Raw genomic sequence first — 6,000 nt, 5'->3', positions numbered from 1 at the left:
ATGTTGACTTATGTGTTAGAGAGCTCGGATGTGAGTTCCGATGGTTCGGTTAGCTTCGGGAGGTAATTTATGTCTAGGAGTGTGATCGGAATTGGTTCTGGAGGTCCGGTGTAGAATTAGGATTCAATTGGTGAAGTTAGTATTTTGGCGATTTTCGGTTGGTAGGTGGTATTTTGATCCGAGGGTCGGAATGGAATTCCGAGAGTAACAGTAGTTTTGTTATGTAATTTGTGATGTGTGTGTAAAATTTCAGGTCATTCGGACGTGGTTTGGTTGGGTTTTTGATCGAAAGCATATTTCGGAAGTTTTAAAAAGCTTAGGCTTGAATTCAATGTGAATTGATGGATTTGGTGTTGTTTGAGGTGTTTTGATGATTGGAACAAGTTTGAATGAGGTTTTAGGATGTGTTGGTGCTTTTGGTTGAGGTCCCGCGGGGTTTCGGGTGAGTTCTGGTGATCAATCGGTCCACTTTTGAGTTTCGAAAGTTGCAAAAAATTAATCTCAGCAGTTGCAGCAATTTATCTCTTCACGTTCGCATAAGGGTCCTCGCGTTCGCGAAGATTAAGCGGAGGGAGGTATGAAATTGGCCTTCACGTTCGCGAGGCAGGCCACGCATTCATGAAGGGGAGTGATCCTGGTGCATCGCGTTCGCGAGGGGTACTGTCGCGTTCGCATAGAAGGATTTGAGTCAGGGGATTAGAAGTGAAATTGTGCTTCGCGCTCGCAGGTGTGCTGTCGCGTTCGCGAAGGGTCGCCTAGGCAAAGCATCGCGTTTGCGAGTCCTATGTCGCGATCGCATAGAAGGAAAATCTGGTCAAGATAAGTCGTGCATCACGAACGCGAGAGTTTGACCGCGTTCGTGAAGAAGGAAGGGTCAGACCTAGTCAGTAAGTTTATAAAACATTTCGTCTACGATTTTGAGCCATTTTTCCACAATAGTTGATCATTTTGAGAGATATTGAAGAGGGATTCAAGGAGAAGTGATTGGAGGTAATATTTATGAACTTAAAACGTGATTCTATTGTGAAATTAACCTAGAAATTCATCAATATCCTCACAATCAGGCCATCGGCCTCACTCAGTCATCAATCTCTCCAGTCTCTCAGGCTCATGACAATGTCATGAAAAATCATCCCAAAAATAATGATGTGGTATATCAATAAATAGTAACAGAGACTGAGATATGATATGCAAATGAACGAGTAATCAGATAACTCAACAGCAGAAATGACCTCGGTGGGTCTCAACAGGATAAGCATGTAACCTTGACATGGTTTCTAATATGGATCACAACTCAATTACTCTAGCACGTAGAGATTTCGTATATACAAATAAGATTAGGTAACTACACACTACTAGAGAAATAGCCGAATCATAATTCACATGGTGCACGCCCACACGCCCGTCACCTAGCATGTGCGTCACCTCAACACCAAACATATATCACATATATTCAGTGGTGCATACCCTCAGAACCAAGTTTAGCAGTGTTACTTACCTCGAAGAAGCCAAATTCAACACTGAGCAAGCAAAAGGATACTTCAAAAATGCTATCTCACGCGTACCAACCTCCGAATGGCTCGAAACTAGCCAAAAGCAACTCAAATGCATCAGTAATGCCTAAGGAAATAATTGCAAGTGATAAAGGTCGAATCTTTAATCAAAAGCCCAAAATCAACCAAAACGTCAAACCCGATCCCGCACCTCAGAACCCGACAAAGCTCTTAAAATCCGACAACGCATTCAATTACGAGTCTAACCATACTAGTTTCACTCAAATCCGGCTCCCAATCGATGTTCAAAACTCAAAAATAAGCTCTATGAAACTTTAGACAAAAATCCCCTATTTCTCTTTTGAAATCCTCAATCAAATGCCAAAAACGAAGATAGATTAAAGAAATAAAATTAAAACCGAATAGAGAATGCTTACCACAATTCGTGTGGTGAAATTCCTCTTTAAAGTCTCTCAAAATCGAGCTCCAAATATCAAAAATGTGAAAAGAAACGACCAAGTCTCGAAATATAGTTCTACCCAGGCTTTATCGCATATGCAAGCATATCGTCGCATCTGCGACTCCCACGTATGTGGTACAATTCTTCGCTTTTGCTAAAATAGCTTGGCCCGGTAACCCTCACACCTGCGGTAACAAAACTCCTCTTTTATGAAGACCTTTGTGTCTGCGCTCCAATTTATCGCACCTGCGCATCCACACATGCGCTAAATTCTTTGCTTCTACAATCTTCCTCGCCCGACCTCTTCTCGCTTCTACAATGGCCAGCCTGCATCTGCGAAGTCACTTCTATGACCAAGTCATTGCAGATGCGACTACACCAGTACCAGAAACCCTCAGCAATGCGATAAGAGATAAAAATGATCTGAACCATATCCATAACTCAGCCAAGCCCCTCGAGACCTCGTCCAAATATACCAACAAGTTTCGTAACATAACATGGACCTACTCGAGGCCTCAAATCACACATAACAACATTGAAACTAAGAATCGCATCTCAACTCGAACTTAAATGAACTTTGACCTTTGAACTTCCAAAACTCTCACCGAAACATACCGAATCAACCCGGAATGAACTCAAATTTTGCACACAATCCTCTAATGATATAACGAAGTTATTCCAATTTCCGAAACCATAATCCGAATCCGATATCATCAATGTCAAACTCCTGATCAAACTTAGGAACTTTCTAAGCCTTCAAAATTTCAACTCTCGCCAATTAGCGCTGAAACCTTCTAGAAATATCCAAATGAAAATCGGGCCAAATGCCCGAGTCCAAAATCGCCATCCGAACCTAATGGAACCATCAAAACTACAATCCGAGGTCCAATGCTAAAAAGTCAAATTTGGTCAACTATTCCAACTCTAAAGCTTCAATCATGAAAGTCATTCTTCCAAATAAATTTCGAATAACCTGAAAACCAAAACCGATGATTCACACTAGTCATAATACATCATACGATGTTGCTCAAGACTTCAAATAGCTTAACGGAATGCATATGCTCAAAACGACCGGTCGGATCGTTACACACTATGTTTTTGATAATATTCTTGAGATCATGAAAATAATATCTTATATATAGGTCATATTAGCACTAAAAACACACAAACACACAAACACACACACACATATATATATATATTGACTAACATATTAGAGATTGACTATTCCTATTTTCCAAGCCAGGGTAATATAATTAATTGATTTGTTGAGAGTGAGTTTGTATCAGTTTGGTTTTAAATTTCATTAAATGGTATAATCAAAATCTTCGATTCAAAAGGCTCTCTTTGAAAATGGTCTAGCTCTCAATAAGCAAATATATCAATGTGAAAGTTTGCAAATTACGCCTTCCTCCTAATTGAGTAAATGGTACGGGTGGGTTTTACTGCTTTTGAGGTGCTATGTTAATTTATATGCACTGTACTTTTATGAGTGCATGTATAATTAAATAATTAAAGTATTAAATTAATAATACGGATATTATTATAAAAAAAAATATATTATATGACTTGGTATTCACGTGCAATGCACGTGCCATAAAACACACACTCTCTCTCTCTCTCTCGATATATATATAAATATATATATTATAAAAGCATGGATAAAATGTTGGATTACAAAAATAACCTTTTAATACTAAGCATAATAACTCACAATAAAATGACATAATCGGAATTGTAGATATTAGCCTTGTAATCCTATTAGTTTTAGGACATAATACTACATGTAGGAATCCTACATAATTACTTTTAGGAACATACTGTTGTAATTATTTTGGGACATAGATATTAGATATTAAAATCGATGTGCGTCCTAGCAAAGTATAATTAGTGTTGCAATTCATAAATTACTTTCTCCGTAGTTTTGTAGATTCTGACTTCACTTATGCTATATAAAGACCAAGATAATGCATATATACAAGTTTGATTTGATTTTCCAAGTTAAGGTGAAACATATTATAGTTATATTACGTACATAGTTCTAATAAGGAAGTATTTTTATAAGGTTAAAATCTTAATCAACTTTAAAATCCTAAATATTATGATTTATTACTTAATTTAAATAAGAAAGGGTTTAATGAATAAAATTTTAGTTGATTTCTTAATTCAAAATATTAGGAGAATGATTAAATTATAATTTTATCCAATATAAACTTTTAAAGGGTAAAAAAATATTATATTGTCCAAATCCATTTAGAAACAGGATACTATATATTATTATAAAAGCCGATTATTAAACAGAAGAACTCATAGGGAAAAGACATAGCTGTAATAGCTTATTTTTTTGGACTACAATAACTTCTACGTTAATTTTTTAATATTTAAGATTTTAAAATTAATATAATCTTGTCTATTGAATTCTTATTAAAAATAGGTCGTAAAGTTTAATAAAATCAATTCCATAAGAATCATCCATATTGATCATTAACACTCTATAATATTCAATATCAAAAAAATAAAAGTAATGCAAAATGGACTGCAAATTGAGAAAAAAAAATTCCCAAGATAATATATTATTATATTATTTGAAATGCTTTCCTGCTGAAATAATTTGTTTTATTATTAGTTTTTTCGTGTATTACAGAAAAATACACGCAATTATTAAAGAAGAACTAATTTTTTTTTTAAGAATATAAATGTGTGAGAAAAGAAAGAAAAAGGTTGTAAGAACCAATACCACAAAATGATTTTATAAACATAAAGATCTAAAAGTAGAAACTTTTTTACTCTTTGAAAATAAAATTTATGGTGGAAAATAATAATCACGGTTAAATATTCAAACATGAGATGAAGTAATATTAAGAATCTAAATCCACAAAAAAATAAATTATATTTTATGTTAAAACCAAATAATCAAACCTTTCAACTAATTATTTAGCAAGAGAATCCAATTAAATTGTTTTTTAAATTATCATATGAGTAAAATTATTTTTTCAGTGAAAAAATCTTAGGGTACATAAATTTATTCCATAAAAAGAGTGTTAGAGATTAAAAAAAATAGATCATAAAGTAAAAGAGATTAGTATAATATTAAGAAGGCCATATAAGTGTTTGAGGAAGCACAACTAAAGTTAAATCCTGAACAAGAATAAGTTTTCAAGACTATATGTCACGACCCAATTCCCCGAACCCGGTCGTGATGGCGCCTCTCGTGAAGACAAGGCCAGCCAGACCAAAACAGACCATCTCTTTTAAACAGTTAAATACCATAAGTAGTTCTAAAACATGATATAATAACCATAATTTGGGGAATTAACAATAACAACAGTAGAAACCATCCCGACACAGCCCAAACCAGGTGTCACAAGTCATGAGCAACTATGAAATCCGGATACAAGTCTACTGAACACTAAATCCGATACAATAGTTCTAAAAACACTAAAATGATAAGATAAGGGAGGCACGGGATTGCAAATGCCAACAGCTACCTCGTAGTCTCCGAATCACTGCCTGGATTGGGGGAATCAGCACTCAGGAGCGGACTCTGCGATGCCTGAATCTGCACACATGGTGCAGGGAGTAATGTGAGTACTCCGACTCAGTGAGTAATAATTATAAATAATGGCTGAAAGTATGAAAACACGTAAAGGCACAAAGCAATTCCATATCAAGCAGTAAAATCACTTAAAGCAGTAAATCAGTGAAGAAATAAAATGATATCCCTTTTTTTTAAAACAAGTATAACAGGTAAATAACAAGTAGAAATCCGCCCCTCGGGAACAGTATTAATCGCTCAGAACAGTATCAGCCCCACGGGCTCACTCTCAAATCATAATGGGTACCCGTGCTCACTGTGGGTGTGCAAACTCCAGAGGGGCCCCTTACGGCCCAAGCGCTGTATCAAGCCACCTTGTGGCATCATCACTCGGCACTCGGTCTCACATCACTCGGCACTCGGCCTCACATCACTCAAGACACTTCGTGGCGTATAAAGTATCTCAGGCCCTCGACCTCATATCACACATCATAACCTCACATATGGCCCTC

Source organism: Nicotiana sylvestris, chromosome 4 (assembly GCF_000393655.2).
Source record: "Nicotiana sylvestris chromosome 4, ASM39365v2, whole genome shotgun sequence".
Lineage (NCBI taxonomy): Eukaryota > Viridiplantae > Streptophyta > Magnoliopsida > Solanales > Solanaceae > Nicotiana > Nicotiana sylvestris.
This window is presented reverse-complemented; position numbering follows the sequence as displayed.